This window comes from Procambarus clarkii, chromosome 16 (assembly GCF_040958095.1).
Source record: "Procambarus clarkii isolate CNS0578487 chromosome 16, FALCON_Pclarkii_2.0, whole genome shotgun sequence".
NCBI classification, from domain to species: Eukaryota; Metazoa; Arthropoda; class Malacostraca; order Decapoda; family Cambaridae; genus Procambarus; species Procambarus clarkii.
Genome location: NC_091165.1, coordinates 9,662,648 through 9,677,196, shown reverse-complemented (window position 1 = coordinate 9,677,196; position 14,549 = coordinate 9,662,648). Strand labels below are relative to the sequence as shown.

At 37.2% G+C, this 14,549-nt stretch overlaps 1 long non-coding RNA gene across 1 annotated transcript; it reads left to right on the top strand.

The window, feature by feature from the left end:
* The first annotated feature begins 4,918 nt into the window (after positions 1-4,918).
* LOC138365417 (uncharacterized) lies at positions 4,919-7,279 on the top strand. The gene is made up of 3 exons (XR_011228800.1): positions 4,919-4,995; positions 6,331-6,412; positions 7,231-7,279. It is a non-coding gene; the product is annotated as an uncharacterized lncRNA (long non-coding RNA).
* The last annotated feature ends 7,270 nt before the right edge of the window (positions 7,280-14,549 follow it).

Here is a 14,549-nt window from a genome sequence, read left to right as displayed (position 1 = left end):
CACATTCAATGTCAACTTGTGGTTTTGATGGTGCACGTTTGGCCAAGTCATCCGCCACCTCGTTGAGCACTATTCCAACATGAGATGGAATCCACATGAATTTCACACTATAACCTTTAAACTGTATCTCAGTTATTCTTCTCTTACAGTCTTCAACTATAGACATGAAGACTGGGTTTCGACTGTTTAAGGACTCCAGTGCTCCTCGGCTATCGACAAATACAAAAACATTTTTGTCGTCATGACGTACTTCCTCCAAACACGCCAGAATGGCCTGCAGTTCAGCTTGTGTGAATGATATATAATTACTAAGCCGGAGTTCAATTATCCTGTCCACAGTCCCAAACTCTGTATATTCCCTTATTAGCACACCACACCCTGCCCTGCCATCCTCAGCCACCGACCCGTTGCAATATACATGTAAACTGTTGCCTCTTGGTAACCGAGATATCATGCTTCCATACAAACACCGTAATTGTCCCGGTTCATGATGAATCTTTTTCACCTTGAGGGGTACAATTTCGACGTCTATTTTCTGTACTTTCCAGGGAGCAGACATATTACACTGTCGAGAGGGTTTACAGCAGTCAAGTACGTTGTATTCCCTGAGGTCATGAGCTAATCCCCTCGTGTAGCGTGTCTCCCTCAGTTTCCTGGAAGTGTGTACGTCACTCAAGCAGATCTGAACCCTCTGAAACAGCTTATCCCCTCCTTTTCTCCGCATGAAACGAATAGATACTCTAGTGTTAATGTCACGGACTCTATCACACACTGTAAATTTAATTCCATTCTCATTATTTCAATCATTGCATTTCTTTGACATCCAAGAATAATCCTCATATCCTCGTTCTGTATCAGCTCTATTTTTTTAATTCTGCCTTGGCCTGTGTAAGGCAAAACGGGTGCTGCGTAGTCTATCAGGGACCGAACAGTACTTATGTATAACATCCGCAAGATAGGTACCCCAACACCTTTACCAGAAAAAGCCAGTGCTTTCAGAGGATGCAGACGGGCTTTACATAAGGTGCTGATATGATTTATTTCAGCATTTTTACTCTCACATGTGTATCCAACACACATGCCCAGATACTTGTACTTCTGAACACGGCTCAGTTCCACACCATTTAGAGTAAGTATTATATTTCGTCGTTTCCTATACTCGTATTTGGTTTTATTTGCATTTATAACTAAGCCTAACTTGTGACAGGTTGTACCAAGTATGTTAAGAGCAGTTTGAATTTTGCTCCCAGAAGTGCCTTGTATAAGAATGTCATCAGCATATATGATCGTCGTGATCCCTGGAGGATACATCTCTGATGCTAATCTGTTCATTAATACATTGAATAAAGTGGGACTTAATACTCCCCCTTGTGGGGTACTAACTGAAACCTCCGTTCCTCAGACATGTATCCCTGGTAATACACCTGACCTTTTCTGCCTTGTAGATAATCCCTTATCCAGTGTAGCAATCTCCTTGTTATTCCCAGATTGGCTAATTCGTATAAGATTACTTCCCCATTGGCTTTATCAAATGCTCCTTGTAGATCAACAAAAACTCTACAATTGTCATCTACATTAGACAAACACTTTAAGAGACAATCCGCAGTACTTTTGCCTTTGATAAAACCAAAGAGATTACTGGACATGTTATCACCTACAAGGTAGAGTAGCCTATTTAACAAAATCCTTTCCATCATTTTACAAAAGCATACATTATGTTTGTTTTATGTTTTCTTTGTTTACATTATTGTTTATTTTATGTTTTCTTTGTTTACATTATATTTGTTAACATTATGTTTGTAAATCAATTATGTATGTACTTTCCTGAATAAAACTGACTTTACTGTATACTTATATACTATGTGGTTCTTTTTTATCCCTCTCGTTTGTGAGAGAAAAATGACTAATACGTTCGGCCAATGACTTTGACTTCGATTTGACTTTGACTTCGTTCATGTCATCGTATTTTCCGTAATATATAAAGGTTATGGCAATGCAATTATATTATTGTGTGCAAATAAGTTTGAAATTTCATGTACCCTAAAAATAGTAAAATAAAGAATAAGAATAATTAAATAATTGTTGTAGTAAATTGTCACACGTTCATCATACGCAAACGAACACACAGTGTGGAGCGTCAGTACAACAAGATCGCCGCCATTTTAAAACATGGCTTCGAATGTAAGTAATGTTTTTCTCATACTAACACTGTGTTATACAATAGATTAGGTCTTGAATTCACAAATTTAGTTGTTACATCTGACAGAGTATGTTAGGCGGTGTAATGCTGGTCCATGTTGACGTATTTGTGGGCTTGGTTGGTTTAAATGTGATGGCACCCCAATATGGGCACCCCACAACTGCTGCATATTCTAGCTTTGGACTAACAAAAGTGGTGAACAATTTCTTTAGTATTTCGCCATCCATGTATTTAAAAGCAATTCTGAAGTTGGAATGCATGGCATAGGCTCCTCACACAATGTTCTTTATGTGGTCCTCAGGTGATAGTTTTCTATTTAGAACCACCCCTAGATCTCTTTCTTTATCAGAATTCCTTAAAGATTTCATCATCTGAATGCACCATCTGAAGCTTTTCCACACTTGATATTGATTCCACACTTAAATACCATTGCAAGTATTTCACAGCACACCAGGCTAAAAACAAACTCCAAAATAGCACCTGTCTATCAGTTTACAATCAAAATATCCTAAAAAAAACACGGCAGTTGATGCCGGCACAGTATGTGCTGTCTTTGAATTCCTCAACCTTTATATCAGGCAGTTTATATATTAGAATAATAATTAGGTTTATTTTTCTTCCTTAATTCCAAGAACCTCTACCACCACCTTCTTATATGTGCTATCAATCTGCTGTGTGGTGCCTATTATTTTTGTTTAAATTACCAGTTGATGCCGGCACGGCAGTTGATGCCGGCATCACTACCACCACATTGAGTTTAGTAGCTCTGTGCACGTCAGGTGCTGTTTAATATACAGACCTACTCCTCCATTTGACCTAGTTTCTCTATCACATCTTGTTACGAACCCGAATCCAGCGTCCGGGCCTGGAGTTGAAGGATTGTCGTACCCGGGACCGACTGGTGGAGACGATTGACCACTGGGGTATTGTGGACAGGAGAGTGATCTGTGGTATCACACGAGGCTCCTGACTAGGGCGCTACCCTAGTATCGCTCGTGGAGTGGCCTGAACAGCGTTGCTGATCCGGAACCTGCCAGCAGTTTGCTGGACTTGTGGTTGACGGCCTCCACGGCGGGGCCCCCGGTGGAACTGTGTTTTGGCTGGCCTGTGGCCGGGGTAGACTCAGCTTTTCGAAGGATTCGTCGAGAGGCCACGAGAGCACCGAGAACTTGGCACCAAGAAGATCCAGGGTCTTCAGAAGAAGACTATAGTGTAGAAAATTCCCCTGTGCAGTGTTAATGCCCCTCCCCCTGTGTAACCTTTTATATATTATTTATTGGTGGCGGTTATTATATTATATTAAGTTTTTGCCTTTCTTTCCCTTCCCCTTTTAGTTTACTTGCGTTACTGATCACATCCCTTGAAAGCCACTACTGGCTTGGGGCCGGATACCCTTCCTCTAACAACATCAGAGTAAGAACCCAGTTGCGACCCGAGAGGGCCGTAACACATCTATATAAATTGTAGTTGGGAATCCAGATTTTACTATCCATGTAATATTTTTTATTTCTTTTTATATATCTAATTGATTTTTTCTAACAGTTAAACAGAAAATAGTTTAATGGTATTTATTTATTACATTAGAAAGTTATAAAATCTAATGTTGAGATTGAAAGACATACATTATACTCTATTGCCTTAAAGTTTATGCATTATTGTAACAGGTACAAATGCTGTCCTAGTTGGGAGGTGCATATTGTAATGACACAGTGAGATATATTTACATATCAAGTATTGCTGATATGTTGAAGCATGTACTGAACAAGATTGGTTTAAACAGATACAAGGTTAAGATTGCTGTAGTCTAGTCTAATTCAATCATTTTTAGTAAGCTTTGAGAACATTTATGGTTGAAGTTGCCGGTGCCAGTGGACCACCAGGCTGTTGTTTGGAGTGGCCCGCAGACCCACATACAGTCTGCATATAATACACAGTCTGTTGATCAATTGAACTACAGTAGTTAGTTTTTATCATCCGAATGCACCAATATGTCTTCATTCTTCCCAGATGAAGAAACTAGGTAATGTTCATCATCTGAAGCTTTTCCACACTTGATATTGATTCCACACTTAAATACCATTGCTAGTATTTCACAGCACACCAGGCTAAAAACAAACTCCAAAATAGCACCTGTCTATCAGTTTACAATCAAAATATCCTCAAAAAAGCAAGAGTAACGCCAGTCCATAAAGGAGGCAATCCGGCGGACATAAACAATTATAGACCAATATCAAATCTACCCATTCTATCAAAAATATTTGAAAAAAATTATTGTAATTATTGACTGTAATTACCATATTATGTATCCTCACATTCCCAATGTACCTTCTTGTATATGCATAAATAAATAAATAAATAAATAAATTAAATAAATATGACGCACTTCTCGGCCTACTATGCCAGACTGGACTTGTGATCTTGTGGTCCTAGATTCGATCCCAGGCACTGGCGAGAAACAATGGGCAGAGTTTCTTTCACCCTATGTCCCTGTTACCTAGCAGTAAAATAGGTACCTGGGTGTGAGTCAGTTATTACAGGATGCTTCCTGGGGGTGGAGGCCTGGTCGAGGACCAGGCCGCAGGCACACTAAAAAAAAAAAAATTATGAATTATTATTCAATAACTGTTAGAGTGCCAGAGGGCAGCATCTTGGGACCTCTCCTATTTCTTATATACATCAATGATCTGCCTATTGTCTCTAACATTTGTTTCAAACTGCAGGTACTGCAGGCAACTACTACAACACTACTGAACCGGATCATTCACATAGTAACAAAGGAAAAAATCTACAGAAAGGTAATGTGAAAAAATAACATGCAGCATTTTTTTTTTATTTCTATGGTACTATACTTTGCTCAGTTGTTAATTTTATATGAAGTTCTCACAAATTCATTAATAATAGGTGTTTTTACATTGAACTTTATTACTGTACCATCCTTATCTCTAATTTTAAAAAATGTGATATGAACCGCCAAATTCTATTATTTGTGGCTACGCCTATGGTGTCCCATCCCAGCACTGTCATATAATGCTTTGAAACTACTGAAGGTTTTGGCCTCCACCACCCTCTCACCTAACTTGTTCCAACCGTGTCTACCACGCTGCTTGCAAAAGTTAATTTTCTAATATTTCTGTGGCATCTTTGTTTGGTTACCTTTTACAATATCTTCTTTTTATTCTACCATCTAGTTTTGGCATTTTATGCCTCTAACCTGGGAGCCACTTATTGGCATGTCTATACCTTTTCCAGTTTCTTGATGTGATTCTTTAGATATGGGCACCATACAACCGCTGCATATTCCAGCTGTGGTCTAACAAAAGTTTTAGACAATTTCTTTAGTATTTGACCTATGTATTTAAAAGCAATTCATAAATGTAAGCAAGTGTAGCATTTGTCTCCAGGTGTTCTTCACATTTAGCTTTAATTATTGTTTCCAATATTTTCACTTACACTTGTAATACAGGGTTCGAGGTTCCCTATAGTGTCCTTTATTGAAATAGAGTTTAACAACCATTTCAATGTCCCTATTATCTTTTAGATTATATCTTAACATATAATAAATGTCCAACAGGACATGATTACTCTTTCCAAAGGGAGGATGGTATTGAATATCAAATATCTCTTCTCCTTTTTTTGTGAATATTTGATCTAGTACTGATGGAATAATTTATATAATAATTACTAGAAATTATTTAGATAAGAATTTGAATTTATGCATGTCTTTGTTTTGGCATGCCTCTATTTCCACATGTTACATTTCTGCATGTCTCCAATTCTGGAAGTGTTCACTTTTGCATGTGCCTGACAAGGATGTTATATGCACCAGCTTTAATTATTACTCACTCTTGTAACAAGCCCCACACCAGCTTTTCTCAGCAGACAGTTTCCCACAAATTGTATATAATGCATGACTTATTTTTAGAATTTTAATACATATTGCATCTGTCAATACATTATTAACAATAATATAGGTAATATGGTAGTCTAATGTAGAAATTTAACACTTTAACAGAATGTACGAGTATAAGCGTAATGTAATAATTCAATAATTACTATTTGTAGGTTTATGTATTTAAAACTATTTGGTAAATATTTTCTATACAATGCTAATACGCTTCCACCCCTGATAGAATCTGTGGTGAAAGCCTTACCTTGTTGAGCGCAATAAGAAAATTGTCTTCAAAACCTGGAATATTTGCAATGTAATATTAAGTAAGTAAATTTTATAATTTTTGTATTATATATGTATGTGTATATACTGTATATGGATATATGTGTATATATTTGCATATCAAGTAATGCTGATATGTTGAAGCATGTACTGTATTGGTGGAAACAGATACACGGTTAAGATTGCCAATTTACTGTAGTCTAGTCTAATTCAATCATTTTTAGTAATCTTTGAGAACATTTATGGTTGAAGTTGCCGGTGCCAGTGGACCACTTTGTGCTTTAGGCCTGGTGGAGCTTGGTCCACCAGGCTGTTGTTTGGAGTGGCCCGCAGATCCACATACAGTCTGCATATGATATACAGTCTGTTGATCAATTGAACTACAGTAGTTAGTTTTTATCATCCGAATGCACCAATAAGTCTTCATTCTTCCCAGATGAAGGAACTAGGTAATATTCATCATCTGAATGCACCATCTGAAGCTTTTCCACACTCATGATACACGAGAGGTTTAAAAAACTTTTAAAACTTTTAAAACTTTTTGACCTATGTATTTAAAAGCAATTCTAAAGTTAAAAAGTGTAGCATAGGCCCCTCGCAGAATGTTCTTAATATGATCCGCAGGTTATAGTTTTCTATCCAAAACCACCCCTAGATATCTTTCTTGATCAGAATTCTTTATAGATCTCTGTGGCTCGATCATAGAAACTGAGTAAATTCGTTACACTGGACCTTCCAGATCGAATACCATGCTGACAGTCTGATATATCATTCAGTACGTCTGCATCGGAAATTGAGCAATACCGGATTTATTATTTGGTTTTATAAATTTTATACTTATAATCTTAACTTATTTCAGAGACCACGAGTAATCTGGGCTTCGAACTCACCAGAAAAGCCTTTCGTAGACCTGCTTCTTTGCTACATAATAGACAAAATTTAGTAAGTATTGATTTATTATGTGTTTGTTTATTTATTTATTTTTTCTTTATATACAAGAAGGTACATTGGGGGAGAGTACAGTGACTTGAAGTTATACATTCTTGTAAAGCAACTAGCACTCATAGCGTTTCGGGCAGATCTAAGTATAGACCAAGGAACTTACCATCTTTTTTATTTCTGATGTTAACATTGTGTAACTGTAGATGAATTGCATTTGTTGATTTGCTCCCAAGTAAGATGTTGTAGGTCCTTTCTATGTTTAGTGTGAGTTTGTTGGTTGACATTAATAAGTGGATTTTTTTTTAATTTATTGTTTACATCATTATTTAATATGAGTGGGTTGGAGTCTGAGTAGATGAGGTTAGTATCATCATTATCTCATATCTCAGTGATTTTGTCGTAATGGTCAAGTAGCTGTACTGTACAAGTAGAGGACATGAGAGATAGCTGTAAGAGGTATTTCAATATCTTCCTGCTCTAAATCCATGTTGGCCTGGATTGTGGAGGTCATTGGTCTCTATAAAACTAGTAACCTGACTCCTGATCACTCTCAAATAATTTTATTATGTGGGATGTTAGTGCAACTGGTCTATAATTCTTTGCCAATGCTTTACTACCTCCCTTGTGTAGAGGAGCTATGTCTGCTGCTTTAAGAGCCTCTGGTATCTCCCCCGTGTCCAAGCTCTTCCTCCACACTATACTGAGTGCCTGTGCTACTGGCACTTTGCATTTATTTATAAATATTGAATTCCATGAGTCTGGACCCGGGGCTGAATGCATGAGCACATGGTCAATTTCTCTTTCAAAATCTGTCACACTTGTGTTGATATCAGTTATATTTACAGGGGTTTGGATATCACCCATAAAGAAGTGGTCCGGATCCTCCACTTTCATGTTTTGTATCGGAGTGCTAAACATGTCCTCATACTGCTTTTTTAGGATTTCACTAATTTCTTTGTCATCCTCAGTATATGAACCTTCACTAGTACGAATAGGTCCAATACAATCCAGTGGTTTTTGCTTTTCCTTGTGTAGGATTTTTATTACCTAGAACATTTTCCCAGTGAATGTTTGTAAGTTCCCTGTTTTTTTTCTCCCAGTCTATCCTTTTATTATTAAAATTGAATATATTGAATAGCCCTTCTCGCTTGTTGTTTCTCTTGGGCCTACTACCGTTATTGATGTTAGTTTGCACTTCAATGAGTTTGTGGTCCAAGTACGTAGTGACTGAGACAGTAATGTCTCTGATTAGCTCATCATTGTTCGTGAATATGAGGTCGAGCGTGTTCTCGTTCCTAGTCCGTTTTGTTATCTGCTGATTGAGCGAGAATTTGTCACAGAATCTCAGTAGTACTCTGACCTGTGATTGGTTATTTCCATTTCCATTTTGGGTGTGTTGTTTTGGTAGTGATTCGTCCAGTTCTGGTAGTAGTGCGGTTGTTGTGTGGTGTAGTACTTGTGTGCTTGTTAATGACTTGTATTCCAGTCTTGTGGGTATCTCCTTTCCCCTACGGGCCAACTGCTTTGTTCTTACCTAGCATTTTGCTTTGTTTATGTATGAATGTTTGTGTGCCGTATATTTTGCAAAATTTACCATATATCTCATTATTTACTCCTCTGCCTAGCAACAAGTCTGTCTAATTATACTCATTAACTGTTTTTCAAAGTTCCCCATAGTGTCCTTTATTGAAATCGAGTTCATGAACCGTTTCAATGTCCTTATTTTCTTCTAGATTGTATCTTAAAGTATATTTAAATGTTATTGTTATTATTGTTATTAAATGTTATTGTGACATTGCATTGCAATTGAGCTATGTTGTTTACCATACCGTTCATTTCGTGAGTATAAGTATAGATGCCACACTTGTGACAGGTAAAACCATGCCTTTTTTGAAAAACAGCACCGTCTGTTGCACGTAAGAGCAACCCACACTATATTATGTTGCGATATTATTTCAATATTTTCGATTGCATTGATAATTTGAATTTTTATAGATTTCAATTTATTTTCATTTCGATTTAATAATTTTGTGTGACATTGCATTGAAATTGAGCTGTGTTGTTTACCATACTGTTCATTTCATGAGTATAGTTTATTTTTTTATTTTTTTCATTTCATTTTTTAACTGTTCTTATTTTTCAGTGATGGGAATATCAGATCATTTGATGTTCCCAATTTTCTGATGGAAGCATCAGACCATTATAGAATGCATCGGATGAGGTAGTTTGGAATGGTGGGGAGGACGAGAGGGGGGGAAGGCGAGGGGACAGAGGAGAGGGTAATGGTGGGGAGGACGAGGGGACTGGGGAGTTGGGGATGGTGGGGACAGGGGAATGGAGAATGCTGGGGAGGACAAAGGGACAGGTGAATGGGAGATGGTGGGGGAGGAAGAGGGGACAGGGGAAATGGTAAGGTCGACAATGGGACGGGGAAGTGGGAATAGTGGGGAGAATGTGGGGACGGGGAAGTGGGAAGGACGAGAGGACTGTGGAATGGGGAATGGTGGGATGGACGAGGGGACGGAGGAAGACTGGAGAACAGGGGAACACCTCAATAAACGCCAACAATGTTATTACTCTGTGGCTTCTTGTCTCCTGACAAAGTGAATTATAATTATATATATCAATTAATTCTTGTAAATTTCCAGAAGTCTGTATCAACACCCACACTAATGCAACTGAAAGAGATGTTGAGACAAGTATTGCTGATATGTTGAAGAACGCCCCAAACAAACTCGGTGGAAACAGATACAAGGTAAAGTTTGCCAATTTGCTGTAGTCTATTTCAATCTCTTTTTAGTAATCTTTGAGAACATTTATGCTTTGAATAAGATAAAATATTGTAACTGATTTTGACTAAATATGTAGATATATTTAATTTTCTGAGCACTAATAATGAAAGAAAACCAAAATAACAGGTGGCTACTATCTCTAACAATGAACTGGAATAATGCAGGATATACTATTGTTTTATAAAGATTCATGTTTTAGTTTTTTTTTCTATAATATGGAAAGGGTTTTTACTTAATAAATTAAATATTATATAATAAAATAATTTATGTATTATTGAAATCAATTAGTAACAAACAATATTTCATTACAGGGTGGTGAAGAAAGAAGACATGTGCATCACACAACAGACTTGGATATGACGAATACTGAAAATGGTGGCGAGCCTGGTGGCATACCGCTGAATCTTCTCTAGTGTCTATATAGAATCTATATATGTGTGTGTATATATATATATATAATATATAATATATATATATATATATATATATATATATAATATATATATATATACACACACATATATATATATATAGGTTAGATAGGTTAAGTTAGGTTAGGTAGGGTTGGTTAGTTATCATATATCTGCGTTAGTTTTAACTCGTTTTAACTAGTTTTAGTTAGTTTTAACTAAAACTAGCTAGTTTTAACTTTATATATATATATTATATAAAAAGTTTGTGAGGAAGACCTCTGGTGCCAATGTGGGGACCCATAGCCTCGGAGAAGAAAATAAAAAGTATTCAGAGGAGACCTTGTGGTCACTCACTAAACACTAATATTATCTTCTACCACCATCATTCTTTTGTATGTACACATATATATTTGCTTTATTTGAACTTTGTTACAAAGAGTAATAAAAGAAATAAAATAAACTTGTGACAGTTTATAAAATATAATAATAATAAAAGAAATATAAATTATTTGATTTTTTTACCCTTAAATTGGTTTTAATATTTAAATTAAAAACATTAATATAATATAAAAAAAATATAACAAAAATAATAATACAATATAAAATAAAATATAATAAAAATAATAATATAATATAAAATAATATAATTTAATTTCAAGAAATTTAACTTTCAACACAAAGATGTGAAAAGGGTTCAGATTAGGCTCAAACCTTTCACAAGAGATTCATATTGGTGTATGAATGGATTATGAATGACTCATGTTAGGATTGTAAAGTTGCCACAACATCTCAAATTAGTGTTAGATACGTAGGTCTTGGTTATAAGTTTTGGAAACCTATTTAAGTTCACACACAATATCGTATCTGATACGATAAAACTAACGTTTCCAATCCTTTCAAATACTTTCCAGATATGTTGTGGCAACCTTAAATTGTTTGCTGGGTGGTGAGGTGGCGCTTACATAGCAACGCCATCTATGGAGTGGATAGGTGGACGTTTGTGTCTAAGCCGGTAAGTGAGGTGCCCTAGGGTGTCCCTAGTACTGATGACGTGTCTGATTACAGAGTCGACCTGGGACAGCTGTAGTGGACGTTGGATCAGTCTACCCAAGGCAGCCGTAGTACCTCCACGTGTTTGCTGCAGAAGCTGTGAGTCACCCCCTGGATGAACACTGTTGTATTAGCCTGCCTGTGACGTGGCAGTTGAGGAATTGTCGTACCCGGGGCTGACTGGTGGAGAAGACTAGCCACTGGGGTGTTGTGGTGAGGAGAGTGATCTGTGGAATCACACGAGGCTCCTGCCTAGGGCTCGCAACCCTAGTATCGGTCGTGGAGTGGCCTACGCAGCGTAGCTGATTGGAACCTGCCAGCTACAGGCTGGATTTGTGGTTGACGGCCTCCACGACGGTGCACCCAGTGGGACTGTGATTTGGCTGGCCTGTGGCTGGGGTAGACTCTCCGAGAGAATCTACGGATTCGTCGTGAGGCCACGAGAAGAGGACCAGGGCTACTCATCTTGAGCACCGTGGAACACTCCGCGTCTTCAGATTAAGACCATATTATACATTATAGTGTTTATACCCCCCCCCCCCCGTGTGATAATTTATATATTTATTTATTGGTGATGGTAATTATATAAGTTTAGTGCCTTTGTCTCCCTTCCCCTTTAATTTACTTGCGTTACGGAACACACCCCTTGAAAGCCACTACTAACTTGGGGCCGGATACCCAAACTCTATTAACATCAGAGAAAGAACCCAGTTGCGACCCAAGAGGGCCGTAACAAATAGAAGGCGCCGTCCATTTGGAGGGGGTTTCGGGAGCCGACTCACAGATGCCGTGGTCGTCACAGCTCCGTGTTACGACGCTGGGCTCGGGTCCGTAACAATGGCATTGATCTATCTCACTATCATAATATTTACGAAAGCATTTACAATATACTGGATTGAAGTTTATATTTTGATACTGAATATTCCAGGACAGTGGTGGAGCATCGATTAAGCCAGCTGCAGCTTTTCTCAGTTGAGATGTATTTCGATTTTTCGCATAGACAATGGGGTTCTTTTGATAAGATTGTGCATCGTTTTCATCGGAAGGACTCCATCGACTATAAGGTCTTAAAGCCAATGTCTTAAGGGCAGATAACTGTACCCCACAGTAATCTTCATTAGAATCCTTGACGTGAATTGACCAAGTTTCAAAGGGAATAGGTTTAGATAAAGGATGATGATTGTCTGTTACTGTATTATTTAGAACAGACGTTAAATCATTACCTAATCTTTCTTGAAGAAATTCAAGCACCTCATTATAAACTGCGTAACATGCTTCACTACAGGCATATTCACGTTCATTAATTAATATAGCTGATGCCGATCCCGGTCGACAGTTAGTTTTTACATCGTAATAACATTTTAGCATGTTGCAACTTAGCATTGTAAACTTTACTTCAAAATCGTAAGGATTTTGATCTAAGAAAGCTTTGGGGAAATTGGGAGGTATATTTTTCCACGGTACATTCTGAATAATTATGTTTCTAAAATATTTACTACCTATTCTTTGTTGAAGGGTCTCCATTGTTATTCTTTGTGATATATGACTTACCACGAAAGTTGCTATTGCAATATCGGAAACTGTAACGGCTGATTTGGATAATGTCATTATGATAATTGTTGAGAATATTTTTTATTGTAAGATTCTTAATTAAAAGTATTGCCAAATTTAATGAAAAAAGGATGAATCTTCATATTTATAACCTCGCTTTTTTATAAGTATATATATACATTAAATGAATAAATATATATATATATATATATATACATACATTAAATGAATAAATATATATATATATATATATATATATATATATATATATATATATATATATATATATATATATATATATATATTATTAAATATGACCGAAAAAGTAAGATTATTAATTCTAACACGAATTTTCTCAATATTTCTTATATTTCTTTTCACTGTTGATGGTAACTGAAAAATCAATTCTCCAAAATTCATTTTTATTTCTAGTCTGACGCGACCCTTGAACGCGTTTCGTAATAACTTATTACATTTTCAAAGACTTTAGTTTACACACACACAACTATAACTAAACAGAGTTTAAACAGCTTCGATTTTATACCTGCATTTGGGTGAGGCGATATGTTACAACAGTTTTGGATGAGGTGAAAACAAACTTTCAACACAAGACAGAACACAAAACAATGGATATAATATTTTGTAAGTTAAAGGGAAGAATGGAAGTAACTGCAAAGGGCCTATTGGCCCATATTTCTTGATGCTTCTATATTGGTGCAGAGTCTTGAAGTGGGTAGAATATAGATGTGCATTATTTGGCTGTTGATTGCTGGTGTTGACTTCTTAATGTGTAGTGCCTCGCAGATATCAAGCCGCCTGCTATCGCTGTATCTATCGATGATTTCCGTGATTTTTGTTAAGACTTCTCTGGTTGTGGGAAGAGATTATATGTTCCTTAATGGAGCCCTGTTGCTTGTGCATTGTTAATCGCCTGGAAAGAGATGTTGTTGTCTTGCCTATATACTAAATTCTTTGAGGATTCTTTGAATTTTCAAAGAAACTGGTGTGCAGATTCCAGAGCCTATTGGGCCCTATAATATCTACATTTGAAACTGTGTATTGTGACGGTGTTCCCCCCCCTTATATTTCTCCCACGCCTGCTGTAAGAGTCATATCCACTTTTCTCGAGCGTTCTCTACATTGCGAGCAACAATTTGATATATGTGGGAGTGTGTAGTGTTCTCGCGTTGGCGAGAAATTCGTAAAAGAAAAGTATTTTGGCCTGTGGTATAGGCCCTTTAGGATGCCAATATGGCGCCGGCCCCTCCAAAACAGTGTGACGTCAGTGGCACCAGATTGGTCACTGACAGTGACGTGGCACAGGGAGCCAATGAAAACCGCCCCTGGCAAGTATGACGTCACGAAGGCAGGGAGGTCCAGAGATCGCACCTCTTTGGCGCCATCAGTCTGAGTCGCCCCGTTGACGAGGT